The 16,127-nt window shown below is 39.3% G+C and overlaps 1 pseudogene; it reads right to left on the bottom strand.

Moving 5' to 3' along the window:
- Positions 1 to 15,536: 15,536 nt before the first annotated feature.
- LOC145076278 (calcium-binding protein KRP1 pseudogene) lies at positions 15,537 to 15,896 on the bottom strand (annotated as a pseudogene).
- Positions 15,897 to 16,127: the final 231 nt, after the last annotated feature.

Consider the following 16,127-nt stretch of genomic DNA (forward strand, 5'->3'; position numbering starts at 1 on the left):
ACTTCAAGAACTTGACATACAACCTTTCTCACCTAAACACTCCCAAAAGTTATCGAAGGTACTCCTCATGCTGCTCTCTGGTCTCTAAATACACCAAAATGTCATCAATAAAAACAATAACTGATCATCGAGCATTGGCCTGCATACCTGATTCATAAACTCCATAAACACTGCAGGCGCATTGGTGAGCCCAAATGACATCACCACGAACTCGTAATGCCTATAACAAGTTTGAAATGTTGTCTTCTCCATGTCCTCCTCTCTAACCCTCACTTGATGATACCCCGACCTTAAATCGATCCTGGAGAACCAAGATGCAACCTACAACTAATCAAATAGGTCGTCAATCGGCGAAAGTGGATAACGGTTCTTCACCATCAACTTGTTCAACTCCCGGTAATCAATGCACATCCAGTGTGAACCAACCTTCTTCTTGACGAACAATATCGGTGCTCCCCATGATGAACTGCTCGGCATGCTGAACTACTTGCCTAACAGCTCCTGAAGATGAGAGGATAACTCATGCATCTCAGGCGGTGTAAAATGGTATGGCACCTTGGCAATTTTAGTCGCACCTGGCACTAGGTCGATTCTGAACTCAACCTGCCTTTCGGGAGGCACACCGGGTAACCTCTCCGGAAACACATCAGCAAACTCCCTGCCAACTGGCACATCTGAAACCGAGGCCGACTCCCCAAACCGAGTATTAATCACATACGCAAGATAACCCATACAACCATGTTGGATATACTGTCGAGCCATGGCCGCTAGACAAAAACCTGATCCAACCCTGGTACCATCTTTATAGATGACCAGTTCTCCCCCACTTGGGGTTTGAACTACTACTCGCTGACCCTCATAGTCAATCATAGCACAAAACCTGCTCAACCAATCAATCCCCACTATCACACATACATCCCCCATGGGGATTCGAATCAAATCAATCAGATAAGGCTCCCCAAAAATCTCTAACATACAACCCGGATACACTCTAGACACAGAAATCCCATGTTCGTTAGAGACAGAAACCTGCAACGGACACTCCAAATCGCTAAGGGTCATATTGAAATCCCTACTAAAAGACTGGGCTACAAAGGACCTACTCATGCCTGAGTCCAATAACACAAGATCAGGAAACGAATTCACTAAGAATGTACCTATCAGAAATATAAATATAAGCATACCATAAAATAATTGATAGAATGATAAATAAAAACATACCAGTAATGATATCTGGTGCGGCCATAGCCTCCACTGTCGTGATCTGAAAAGCGCGACCTCGAGACCTCGGGACTCCTCCCTACCCTAGCACCCATTGGTGGTCCTCAAAGTAGTTGGCATTGGAGCCTACGCATGTCCCGCAATGAGCAAAGCAAAGTTGGCCTTAATATAGCCAACCTTTTCGCAGTGATAATAGATCCTGGTTGTCAGTGCGAGGACCTGTTGGCAATAATCCTTGGCATAATGTCCATCATTTCCACATTTGTGGCACCCGAACGAAGATCGACAAGAATCCTCATGAACCTTGCTGCACTTTCCACAAGTGTGGACCCTCTAACTCCCAGATCTCACATCAGTGACCTTGAACCGCTTCGCCGTAGGCTGCGACTACACCAGAGCCTGCCTCCGCTCCCTCGTCTGTCGTTCCAACTTGATCTCCTGCCTCCTAGCGGCCTCCTATAACTCCACAAGTGTACCATAACGCTGAGTAGACACAAACTAGCGGATGTCCATCTTGAGCATGCTCATGTACCGCGTCATCTGAGCTTGCTCAGAAGCAGAAAACTCATGAAAAAACAATGTTCTCTCAGTAAACATCTTGTTGATCTTAGTCACCGACTCCATCCACTGCCTTAGATCCAAATACTCCTAGGCTAGTCTCTCCCTCTTAACCAATGGAACATATCTCATGCGGAACATCTCAGAGAACTGCTCCCATGAAACGACAGCCCTTTGCTTCGGAGTGTAAGAGCTAGTAACCAACCTCCACCAATCCTTCGCCCCCAACCTGAGAAGTTTAAGGGCGCACTTGACCATCTGGTCAGCTGAGCAGGAGCAAGTAAAGAAACATCCCTCAACATTGGACAACCAACTTATAGCAATGATTAGATTCTGAACTCCATCGAACACTGGGGGCTTTGTATTGTCGAAGTCCCAATACTAGAAAGCTCTCTCTCCACGAACCCTAGCGGCCGCAATGGGCATGGTAGCTGCAGCAACAACAACCTTAATAAGAGCAGCATATCGATCGTCAAAGTACTCAATCATGGCGGTCTTGATAGACCCAAATAGCTCTGTTATATGCCCTCGGATAGCAGTCAAAACCTCGAAAGAAATCAATGTCCTAATCTCATTATCAGACAACCCCGACCTATCCTGGCCACTCGACCTGTCACACCCCAAAACCGAGAACGGCGGAAACGTTCTGGGGTGGATGACGTCATGTCAAGTATCACAATATATGCAGTATAGTAATCAAAGTACAACAACCATTGCATTAATAATAATAATTTTTACATAGGTTACATTTAGCAACAACAACAAGGTAAATACAGAGAATAACATATAATGCAGCTCGGCACTAGGCTGTCTTCACAAAAACTCCCAGAGTGTACCTGTCTACCGATGACCTAAGAATACAAGTTATTTTGAAAGAGAGTATCAGCATTTTTAAATGCTGGTGAGTTCATAAGTATTTAATGACATTGGTTATGAATACATGGTTTACTTCAAAAATGATCTCACACAATGATGGTGGTTTGAGTTTACAGAGTATTAGAATCCTTTCCAGAAAATCCTATATTTTCTAATAAAAGTAGTCTTCTACCAAGACCCAATTGTTTTATGTTTAAACCAAGGAGTATCTCTATTAAAAGCAGTCTTATACCAAGACCCATCTGTTTTATGTTTAAGAAACATTTTCCCCTTAAAGGTACTATCATTATCAAAATATGATTTATACTTTAAAGAATATGTGAGAAAATCATAATCACAAGTAATAGGGGAAATAATATTTTTACCTCAGCAGTAACGTTGTTGTCTAAAAGTAAGTAAAACAGACTTCAGGTAGTATTGAATGAACAACACGCCTAGCAAATTCTAAAGGTAAACAAAACATAGACTCTAGGAGGGATGCCTCACAAAGTCTAAAGAGGGTAAATAAAACATAGACTCCAGGTGGTATTGAATGAACAACACGCCTAGCAAAGTCTAAAAGGATCAAATATAGACCCCATGGTGGTATTGAATGAACAACACGCCTCGGAGGGTCTAAAAGGATGAAGTACAAACTCCAGACGGTATCGAATGAAGAATACGTCTAGCAAAGTCTAAAAGAATCTTTAATCCTAAGTAGGTTTATTTAAAGATTTAAACGCGGTCTAGTGTATAACTAGGAAGATATATATATATATATATATATATATATATATATATATATATATATATATATATATATATATATATATATATATATATATATAATGATGATCATATATATATATATATATATATATATATATATATAGGAAATACCATGATGACACTTACTACCTTAAAGCCATGAATTATAAGGTAAACGTAAAGATACTCGTAACCATACTGATTGACAACCGAATACTTGACGACCTGTTGGCGTCGGAATGAATGTGACATTTGTCACCCCTTGGCTTGGTCGGCTGGAACTGTAGCTAGCAGTTAGGATGTGGGAGTGTCTGTCTCGTATAGATCTATACACACAATGTCCGCCCTCCCTCCAGGAGGCTCTGGTTACCAACTTGACAACGGTGGAATCCATGTCATGAGGATGTATCTCGTGGTTCGAATTCTATAACCTTTCTCTTTATTTAAAAGTATAAGTGTTTTTAGAATATAGTTATAACTAAGTTCTCTTTCATGAATGTTATGGTTGGTTTCTAAACTATACCTATTATAGTTTACTTGAGAAGTTATCTAGATGCCTTTGCTACCCAAAGGATGATGATCTGGCTGATGGAACCTTTATGACTACATATGTATACATGATATATAACTACTATTTAAACTACCTTTGGACGGATAACCGATACCCTAAATCCATATCCAAACAAGGAAAGGGAATTAAAGCGAGTTAGCCTTCCTAAGTCCTTTAAACATTATTTATATAACTATACATATACAGGCATGCATTTAACAATACAAGAGTATAAAAAGAATTTTTGGTAAAACCTTTGGAAAAACTTATAAATAAGGATTTATGACTTGATGTCAGTTTATAAAACAAGCTTTGAAAACCTTTAGCTGGATAAAGCAGTTTAACAATGCATAAATCTATTTGCTATACAGTTATTAATCACATGTGATTGATATAATAACTCTATAGTTCAACTTGTATTCCCCCCCCCCCCATAAAATCATTTAAAATCACTTAAAAGGTTAATTCAGGGGTATGAACTCACCTGACGTGGGGGACTCGGATGAACGGACGGTATAGGATGCTAAGTGTCAAGTGAGGACTTGAACACACACGCGAATCCTATTTAACATGTAATGATACATTTATGTATCAAATTAGTCATTTAACAACTAATTATCCAAGTAAGGACATCCTAAAGCATGAATACACTTTTCTATAAGTGCTAGGAGTACCAAGGGTTGCATATAAAGAGAGTATGGCCTCACATTGGAGTTTACTCCTCAAATGGTGGCCCTTAGGGGTGTTTATAGTTTTTGGACCACTTCCCCCATGAGTTTACGGCCGTAAACTCATGGAAGTGGTACCATTGGGTGTTCAAAGGTCCTAAACCACTCAAGGAATTATGCAAGACTCGAATCAAGGGCTTTGGAAGTGACTAGGGATCAAAATGACCTCCCTTTGGAGTTTGCGGTCCTTGGACCACTCCTTGGGAGTTTACGGTTGTAAACACATGGGTTTACGGCTGTCAACTCATGTTTTTCGATTTCCTTTGTGTTTTGGTGGTTCTATCTTATGCATCCAAGGTTCTAGTCACTTATACAAGCATTGGAAGGTGTTAAGGGCACTTAAACACCCTTTGAAGGTGTTTACGGTTTTGGGAGGTCTTCCCAAACCGTAAACTCATGTTTTCTTGGGGATCTTGATGTTCTTCCATGGTTTAACATGTATTCTAAACAAATACCTTGATGGGAGGAGTGTACTTACTTATAGGAAGCTCGAAAGAGTGTTTGGAGCCCAAGAACACTAGTGTGTTCTTGGTGTTCTTGATGAACACTTGAAGATCTAAGAAAATATGAGATTTTCATGGATGAAATCGAGTATAAACACGAGATTAAGTGTTATAACGACAAATCTAGGTAAGAAACACTTACATTTTGGCGGATTTGAAAGAAGTGTGATATGATACTTGAGAGAATTTCTTGGGTGTTCTTGAACTAGGAAGTAAAAAATGGGGAATGGAGGGTAAACTCATGCTATATGTATGAGTCCATGCCAAAGAGAGTTTACGGTCCAAACTCCCTTGTTTGGCTGTAAACACCTAGTCAAGGTGTTAAATGGTTATTTGCTACATAACACTCCTAAAGGACACTTCCATTTAATTACTCGTTTGACGAAAAATTATAATAAAATACTCAAACGGACTTAAAACTGGCCAAAAATGTTTTGAGATGAATTTGGCTAATTTTTTATTTGCTTGATTTGCAGAGTTTTTACAATGAAAATTTCGGGTTGTCACACGACCTAACTCCTGTCTTGAATCTCCTCGTAACCACCATACTGAAAATGAACCATAAAATATTAGATGAAGCAGATTTCTTACCATATGACCTATTCTAAATAACAAAACCTATGGGTTGTGACTTGCCTGCTACGCATACGGGTCTTGTGCTTCCAGTAGTACGGGCCCATACTACATTCCGCACCTACTCGTATTTGTCTCAGAATATCATCACAACGACCCTATCAGCAGACACTAGAATACCCATACATCCTATTCTCACGCCCTAGATAAAGGCTAGACGTTCATCAACTGGTCGGCTGCTCTCACATAACCTAACAATGAAACTTCCACCATTCCTGCAGCACTCATGTATGCTAATCATACGTAACACTAGATCCTATAGACAATCGAATACCTAATTCTACCCTAAGCCATTCATTTAAAAAGAACAGGAAATAAGGCTAAACCAAACATTCTCAGGATATAGAATCTTGGTTATCTACAACTATGATGCATACACCAAGAAACTATAGTAATTATCTCACTTCCATTCAAGAAGGAATCCTAGGCAACCAGGAAATTCTATCATGCAATTCCTAAAGATCCCTAGCGAATCACTATCATGTTGTTCTAATATAGCATAATATCAATTAACAGTGTGGGTAACTTGGGGTATACTTTCTTGCTCTAGCTGATCGTACACATCACATCCTTCCATATTTAATTTTGAAAATCAGTTTAAAACCTTTATAGTTTCCTAGTTTGAGGCTGGATACACACGAATGTTTGTCCATCACCACACCACAACAAACAAACATACAATATGAGCAGTCAGCCTGACTGGACTACCTCGTAGGGCCTACAACATATTTGGACCGCTCTACGAGCCTTTGGCATGACTAGAACGCCTCATAGGGCCTACAGCTTATCTGGACAGCTCTATGAGCCTTCGACATGATTGGACCGACTTGCAAGGCCTATAGCCTATCCGGACCACTCTATGGACCGTTGGCCTGACTGTACCGCCTTGTAGGGCCTACAACTTATCCGGTCCTCCCGCGGTGTCTTGGCCAACAACACAATGCAGGACTGCCTCAACCCAACGCAACATGTCGACATATGCAACATATAAACATAAACACAGAGCTAGCAAATACAGATAATGATACGGATCTACTGAACAGCTAAAAGTATCTTATCATTATCCTAACCAGGATAAATAATCTAGTGGGCCGACATTGGTGCCTTTGAGCCACGGGTACAATGAGGAAAACTCACCTCTCAGTCTGAATGCAAGATGAATAAATCTCGATCCCGAAAATTGGTTCAATGATCAACTAACCAAAACCAAGGACCTAATCTCAATTAATCATCTCAAAATACCTAAAACACCCCTAGGTCAATTTGGTAAAATCTCTCGTGAAAGTTCAAGGTCAACGGGTCAACTTGGTCCTCTCAGCTGAGTATGTGGGGCGTACTCAGCTCCTATGCTAGGCGTACTCAGGCTTTGACTGGAGTCCGGCGGTTGACCCCGTACGCTTGGTGTACACTGGGTTACACACGACGTATGCACATAATCCTTTTTTCCTCAATAAGAGCTTAATGCATTAAGCTCTCACATCCCAATCACAGATCCAAGGCCAAAATACCATTAAGAGTCATAAACTTTCCAACTTTATGACTTTGCATGCCCATTAAGTACTTAATACATAAAATCCCAACTTCTTAACACCTTAAGACCTTCTAGAGCATGCATGGGGGAAAAAAAGCATCAAGACCACATTTTTATGACTCAAGACCCCTCATTAGGTATGAAAGGACGACTTATTCGACTAAGAGAGTGCCATGCTCAAGAATCATCATAGTTGGGACCAAAAATGCCCTAAATGAAGAAATGGTTAGATCTATAAGATAAGATGATCAAGCTATGAGCTTTTTACCTCCTGGAGGTTTCTAGCAGGAAGAGAATCCCATATCCAAGTTTCTTCCAAGCACCAAAGTCTTCCCACCTTCTTCTTCTTCTTCTTCTTCAAGAATACCACCAAAACACAAAGGTGAGCTCAAGATGCATTATTCTCACTTAGGGTTAGCTAGAGGGACGTTTTCTCAGGTGGAGGCTGATGAAGGAATGAGAAATAAGGAGTAAATGATGATTATATATGGACCAAACACTAAAATTTAGGGTTTAAGGATCCTTCACGTACGCCTGACGTACGCATAGCGTACTAATGCATATACATGTACGCCAACGTACTAAGTCTTTCCTGGAATTTACCAAAATGCCACTATGGGACCTATTTGCAAACAAAACTCATTCCAAGGGCTAAAATCATAAACCTTCATACTTAAGAGTTAATTTTGAAATACCTCATTGCCGGGATGTTACAACCTCTACTCCACTAGACACCTATCCCACCTCTAAACCCATAAGACCCTTACTCACACCCTCAAATCCAACGACACCTACCTATAACCACAAATCTACCACACCCATACTTACACCTATATGGCACATCTATATATGGTGAATGAGGGTCCTATTAGTTTAATAATTGTATAAGGTATACATGGAAAAAAATGTTACATACCTTACATTTTTTAAAGGATCCACCTTATAACTTTTGGTAACGAAAGTATTAAAATTTATGAAGCCCATACTTTATATTCCAATCCACTTAAAATAGGTCAGCACTTCAATGCACTTAAAATTTAATCATTAGGTAATAACATGTTCCATTGAAAATTAAAACAAAAAAGGATTGTAACATGAAATGTCGGTAGAGGGTTGATGCGTGAAAACATGATCGACGTCTCCTCTGACATATTAGTGTTAATTACTACCACTAGTCACCATTTCCCCATCCGACCATGACCACCACCACCACTAGGTGCTTGTCCTCCGATAGTCCAACCTCCACGTCTTAGTTAGTCTTTATTCTTTAATTACAAAATTTGTTAAGTTAGAGCTCTTGTCTATTTGTCTTGATTCTTTAATTTCAGATTTTGTTTAGAAATTGAAACATTGATTTTAATAACACTAAGAACACTGCTTTTTTCCAATTGTCTTGATTTGTCTATGTCAATTTCATAATTTCTTGATATCATTAATAAATTTTAATTTCAATTTCAGGACTTTTAAAGACTTGAGAACATTAATTTTTGTGTAATTGTGTTGATTTCATGATTTGTCTATTTGATAACAAAACATTGATAATAGTTTATTAGTTTGATACCTTTGTAACATTCAATTTTAGATTCAAGAATGTCTTTTCACAAGTTTTTTAAAAAGAAAGAAGGTAATGAACAACAAAAGCATACGAATGTTTATTTAAACTAACTTGTTGTTGATCCAGCTGAATGACCAAGTATGAAATTTAACCATGCGATTCAAAAATAGGAAATTAGATGAATGTACTTGTAAAAAGCACCTTTATAACCTCAAGACCATAACTTAAACCATATGATTTTTGTTTGAAATACATAAGGAACCACTTGGTTTTCAATTTTAGATTTACAACTGCTCATACCCATACCTACTGCACCACACCCGCCTTACTTGTACCTACACCAACCCTCAGCCCACCTCATCCATATCCCTACATCCAAATTACAACTACGACACCCTAACCCATCCCATGTCGACCCCTATCGTCACCCCACCACAACCACCCGCAATTCTACTCTCATTCCCACCCCCAACTACACTCGCCCTAGCGCGTAACCACACCTATACTTAGTACACCGAATCGTACCCACACCCCGCCCATATTCACATACTCACGCTAACCCTACCCCCACCCACACACTGACCCACCCTACCCACACCACACCACACCACACCCACCCCTAATCTCACTCCAACCTCACAGCGAACACACCCACACCCACATCTATACTTATACCATACCTACACCACACTCACAGATCCACAGATAAAAGTTCAATAAATTGTTTTTATATGAATGAAAATGATCATTTTTTACTAAAAATAATAATAAATTACAAACATAAAACATATTTCATTCTGTAGTAACAAAATGCATAAGGCTGGTGGGTGTGAGCAACATGTTATTATGTGTTATCACACCCAAAAGTTGTCACATCACCATTTTGGTGTTATAACACCAAGTGTGGAAATAGGCAACACCAAATAACATGGGATAACACCTACCATTTTCTATTTATTTTTTATTTTTTTGGATGTTTTTAATTTCTATTTTTCTAATTTGTTTTATTTTTTATTTATGTCATATATTTATAAAAAAAACATATAAACTAATAAAAAACAATTCCATTAAATACTAAATTAAACATACCATTAAAACTTAAAAAAAACATTACAAAAAAAAACATTGACTAAAAAACACACGATAGTCCAAAAAATTTTAAAAACTAAAAACCGATCTTTGCCTTCATTCTCCGACGCACTTCATCTCGTCTCGGTGACATATTTTCCTCGCTAGTCGTTACAATTGCCAAATCCTTTGATATGCGATCATGCTAGACTTCTCAACAAAGGAAATCAAAATGCTCATGGTGCAATTCATATATTTTATTTGTGATTGCGGTGTGGGCGTCAAAATTTTCTTTCATTTCTGAGTGCTCTCAAAGCTGACTTTTACTTTCCTCTGCATGTCGTTGAGCACGCTTTGCTTTGTCGCGCCCTAACGGTCGTTAAGACAGAGAGATTTTCTTCGATGTCGTTGAGGTCGTGCAGGAGCTCATCGGTGTCTGCGTTGAGGTCGATGTTCGTGCGTCCGTCAGAAAACATCAACCAAACTCAAACCACGAGACCTCTTTGATTGTTCCGAAATGTTTTCATTTTAAGCCATTTTGGGTCATCCTTAACAATCTCCCAAATCTTTTCGTACTCGAAAACGTGACTCGTCTCGACATGATATTGCTCCCTTGCCGCTCTAAAAACATCAAAATCGTTCGCACCACTTTGCTTGGGCGAGGAAAGTTTGTTATAAATGAAATTGAACTTGGTGCACTTCTTGCTTATTTGAGTCCACTTGCTACTCAACATATCGTGATTGCGATATCTGTCATCCTTATTCAAAATTGTGCGAAAATTTTCGATCACAATTTCCCAAAAAGCGACTCTTTTCATATTGTTTCCTTTAGTTGGGTGTTTTGATGTCCCGCACCACGACACCGCCAACGTATATTCTTCCTCCATGGTCCACCAAGTTGGAGGTTTTTCTACCGGTTGTTCCGCCGTGACCGTTTTTGTGACAACCCGAAATTTATTCCGTCATTTTTAACCTCCTTCCGTTAATAAGCCTTGCTTATTTATTCGTCCGTTAACCATTTGGAAGAGGTTAATTAATTTAAGACTTTTATAATGACCACGTAAGGGTTGAAACAAATTAGAAACACCCACAAAATACCCTTAAAAATGTGTGGTTGCAACCAAGTCAAAATTTGACCGCTTAATCGGGTGCGACCAAAAAGCCCCGTTCAACGGCAGTATCGGGTAGAATACCACTGAGCTCCAACTCCAACCCATATATAAGGGGGAGTGGACTTCACTCCACCCTTTCCACTCTCTCTCTATACTCTCTCTCATAAAGCCCGTTTTCGACTCAAAACTGCAAATTTACGCCTCCAAAACGTAAGTCTCTTCACCCTAACCTATTCTAAACATCATGGCTTGTGATTATACCCCAAAAATCGGACTTGGAAGCTGTTGAAAAGGAGTTTACGGCCTAAGAGCCTCCTTAGGCCGTAAACCCTAATAAGAGGCCAAAATGACCCAAATTTGTCCCTAAAAGCTTGGAAACTAATTGGGGATTTAGCCTAGGAGTGTTTGCACCTTAAAACAATCAATTTTGGGGCATAAAAGAGGGTTTATGGCCCAAGCACATGCTTAGGCCGTAAACACCTCCAAACCATGTCAAATGGTAGTTTTAATTCCCCCAAATGGCCTCATACTTCATTATAAATTACTAGGATTTGAATAAGGGCCTTAAACTTCCATAAAACCAAGGGTATAGGAGTTCACGGCCGTGAACTCCCATAGGGGTGGTTCATGGGCCGTAAACTCCCATATGGTCCCTTTAAACACATTAAATCCACTCATACATTTTAGATTTGGACCTAGCTAAATTCCACAATCAATATAAGGCCTTTAAACATCCTAGAACCCCCTCACCATGAGTTTACGGCCGTAAACTCATGGGGAGTTGTCCCAGGGCCGTAAACACTATGTATAGAGTTTACTCTTGGAGAGTAAACTCCATTCCTAAGCCATTCACACCCTTAAATGTTACCCGGGACACCCCAAACACTTAACCAAAGTGTTTTCCGCTCCTTAGAGTGCGTATACTTGTTTAATTAGTATTAAAAGTACTAATTGTATGTGAACATATGTTATCATATGTTAAATAGGTCACTAAGTGTGTCCAAGTCTTTACTTGACACCGAGCACCCAACCGACACCTTCGTCGGATCCACTTACATCAGGTGAGTTCATACTCCTGAATGAACCTTTTAAATGTTTTTACATGTTTTATAGGGGGGAATACAAGTTAAACATGCCAGTTATCACATCAACCACATGTGATTGATAACCCGCATGCACAAGGATTTACCACACTGTTAACTGTTTTACCGAGTTGATACTGTAAATGGCTTTCCGAAATGTTTCTACTTATTCAGATCTCTTACTTATATTGTTTTATCAAAGTTTCATTTAAAACTGATTTATGAAAGGTTTCCAAAGGAATTCTAAAGGTTTTCAAACTTATTTTACAAAGGAATACCCAGTCGTGATTTTCTTAAGTATAAACTTTTTCTTCCATGTTTTGATACCCCACTCGTTATATACCACTACCTTGTTATACTTTTACTTAGTTGATACTTCTACTTAGTTAAACGCTTATACTTGTTTACACTCTTACTTAGTGATACGCTTCTACTTCACTTATACTTGATATCGCTTCTACTTTACTTATACTCGATACGCTCCTACTTCACTTGTTGTCGTTTCTACTTCGTGATACGCTTATACTTGTTAGACGCTCCTACTTCACTCGTTAGTTGCTTCTACTTCACTTATTGACGCCTCTACTTGAAGAACCACTCCTGCTTGTTAAACACTCACACGTAGTTAGTCGTATGCCTGTGCTTGTATAGATGCATATAAATAAGGATTGAAAGACTTAGGAAGGCTCGTCCGCCCTATTTCCTTTTCTTCGTTGAGATGTGGTCTGGTGGGATCGGATGGCCATCCGAAGGTCGTTTGATTCATTAGTTATATATTATGTATACGGGTATAGACATATAGGTTTACTCTAGTCAATTCAGTTATGAGTCTCTACCTCTAGTTCAGCACTTATATTGGAAACCCACTACCCCCTATTTGGGATGCATCTTCGGGACACGACCTTCTCTGTCATGTAGTTGGTAACCAGAGTCTCCTGTAGGGAGAGCGGGCATTGTGTGTATAGATCTATACATGATTGACACCCCCGCACCCTGACTGCTAGCTATAGTCCACGACCTACCAAGCCAAGGAGTGACAAATGTCACATTTTATAGATACTTGCAGGGCGTCAGGTACTCTAGTGTCGGTTAGTATGGTTACGAGTATCCCAGGTTACCTTATAATTCATGGCCTTAAGGTAACGGTATTTCACCAGCAATTTACACTGTATGCTGGAACCCACTCTCAGAGTCACACTGTCTTTAGACCTTGCTAGTTGTATCTTTCATCTGATACTGTCTGGGGTCCGTATTCACTGTCTTTAGACCTTGCTAGCTGTATCTTTCATCAGATACTGTCTGGGGTCCGTATTCACTGTCTTTAGACCTTGCTAGCTGTATCTTTCATTTGATATTGTCTGGGGTCCGTATTCACTGTCTTTAGACCTTGCTAGTTGTATCTTTCATTTGATACTTTTTGGGGTCCGTATTCACTGTCTTTAGACCTTGCTAGCTGTATCTTTCATTTGATACTGTCTGCGGTCTGTATTCTCTGTTTTAGACCTTACTAGCTGTACCTTTCATTTGGTACCGTCTGGGGTCTGTGTATCTCTTTGTTAGACTGAGCCAGGCGTGTCGTTTGTTCGATACACTCCTGGAGTTGATGATTCCTTTGCCTTAGTCAGCAGTCCTCACTGCTGAGGCATATGTTATTTCCCTGATTTCTCTTGCTTTCTTTAATAATCAAATTCTGTATTTTGATAATGATAGCGATTAAGGGAAAATACTTTTTACCACATAACTCCGTCCAGACTTGGAAGAAGACTCCTTTTATTAAAGAAAATATAGGATTTTCTGGAAAGGACACTAATATAATGGATACTCTAAAACGACCACTTTTATTAAAGTTATTTGGATAAAATGACACCAAATACTTATGAACTCACCAGCATTTGTAAAAATGCTGATACTCGCTTTTCAAATAACTTGTATTCTCAGGTCAGCATTAGACAGGTACATTCCAGGAGCTTCTGTTGAAGACGGTTTTGTGCCAAGCTGCATCTATATTAGTTTCTGTATTACTTGTTGATTCTATATAATGTAAACTATGTAAAACTATTACTATTAATGCAATGGTTGTTGTACTTTGATTACTATACTACATGTGTTGTGATACTTGACATGACGTCATCCACCCCAAAACGTTTCTGCCATTCCGGTTTTGGGGTGTGACAGTTTTCCCTTCCTTTTTTTGCTCTCTCTTTGTTGGTCGTTTTTTCCTAGTCCCACCCCCCCCCCCCCCCCCCCCCCAAATCCGCTCGCGTCTTGGGAACCGTCTGTTGCATGGGTGGTGGTTGTAAGGTATTTTGTTGCATGGTAGTAAATGTGTTGAATAGGTTTTGTAGAAGGGTTGTAAGGAATTGTAGTGGGGGTGAGGCAAAATTGAAAAGGTTGTCGGAAAATGGAAGTTGCAGAGAGCTTTACGAGTTGAGGATGTTCGTGTACGCCTCATATTGTGCGAACCCAAGAGGAACGAATGTTTTTGTGTTGGGAGGAGGAGTATTGGGGTTTTGATCCATATTGTATTTTTTGTATAAAAAAATAAAATTTGAGAGAAAGAGATGTAAATGTGTATGTAAAAATGAGAGTTAAATTGTGTATTTATATAGTAGAGTTAAAATGTAATAATAATAATAATATAAAAATAATAAAATTCACTTTTATAACCGTTTTCTCCCAAATTCAAGCCACAAACGAGCAAATAACCGCGTTTTGTCCCGTTGCCATGGTAACGTTGGCTACCATAACACCTAACAACACGCCCGTGGGGCGGTGTTTCCGGCGTTATGATGTCGTTTTCCGTCGGCCACATCGGCGTAACGCCCTAAGGCGTTGCCCACTCTGTATCGTCTAAGTGATTTCAAGTCATTCCCACTCTGTATCGTCTAAGTGATTTCAAGTCATTCGGATTCTAATTTATTTGACAGATTGCAATCCTTCAAAAACATATTCTAACCAAACACCATCCTAGTGTTGAATTTGGTGTACGTTTCTTTTCATGGGTAATCATTTGTTTGCTGTCGAGGATACACTTTTTTATACTTTATTTTATATTTATATTTATATTATCTTCTTGTTAGACGTGTGTGCTTGGAATATATATCTCGGTGTGGTGTTTTTCTTCTTCCAATTTATTAACAGGCCATATCTGGATTTAGAATGTCTAAGCCCACACCACAGCTGTGATACTTTATTCACAGGTTTATAAGCCTTGATACATTGCAACATATATCCTGCTATATAACAAAAGATTCAAAATTTCCAAAGTATAATTTGGTATCATATATTATCTCTAATTTTAATCAATCTTCAAAGATGAACAACCCTTCAAGAATTATATTATATAATATTACAATTAGAAAGACCAAAAAACTATAGATGTGAATTGTTCACCTCCTGTTCAAGAGCTTCTTCCAACAAAAACCCAGATTGCTCCATAAGATCTGGGCTTAATCTGAACATCAAAACACAAAACTCCATCTGATTTAACGCGCCATCACCATCATAATCTCCTTCTCTCAACATACTCAACAGATCATCGTCGCTCAGATCCTGTAGTCCCAAAAGCGATGAATTTTTCTTCAAGCTATCGAACGTAATCAAACCTTTATCAGCGTCCATCAACAGTCGGAATCCATTGCATAATTCTCCGATCAAACCATCGCCGCCCAATTTCTCCTCAATCAAAGGTAAATGATCCTGAAACTCGATTTGATTCGTCGATGCCGCCATTAAAGCTTGGAAGATTGATTGAAGATTGACAATGTAGAAGTGATTTCACCTTTCATGTATACATCATATATATATTAAGAGGAAGTTGACCAGTTCCGAAAGGTGGAATTTTGGGGGTATTTCAAGGAAGGTGGAGATCGGTGGCTTTGAAATTGATCGATGAAGGTAGAAATCAATGGCGGGGAAGTAAAGTCGTGATTTTGTTTGGAGGTGGGGGAGGTAAGATGCTTC

The sequence above is a fragment of the Lactuca serriola genome, chromosome 9 (genome assembly GCF_051521515.1).
Source record: "Lactuca serriola cultivar US96UC23 chromosome 9, Lser_US96UC23_V15, whole genome shotgun sequence".
Taxonomy (NCBI): domain Eukaryota; kingdom Viridiplantae; phylum Streptophyta; class Magnoliopsida; order Asterales; family Asteraceae; genus Lactuca; species Lactuca serriola.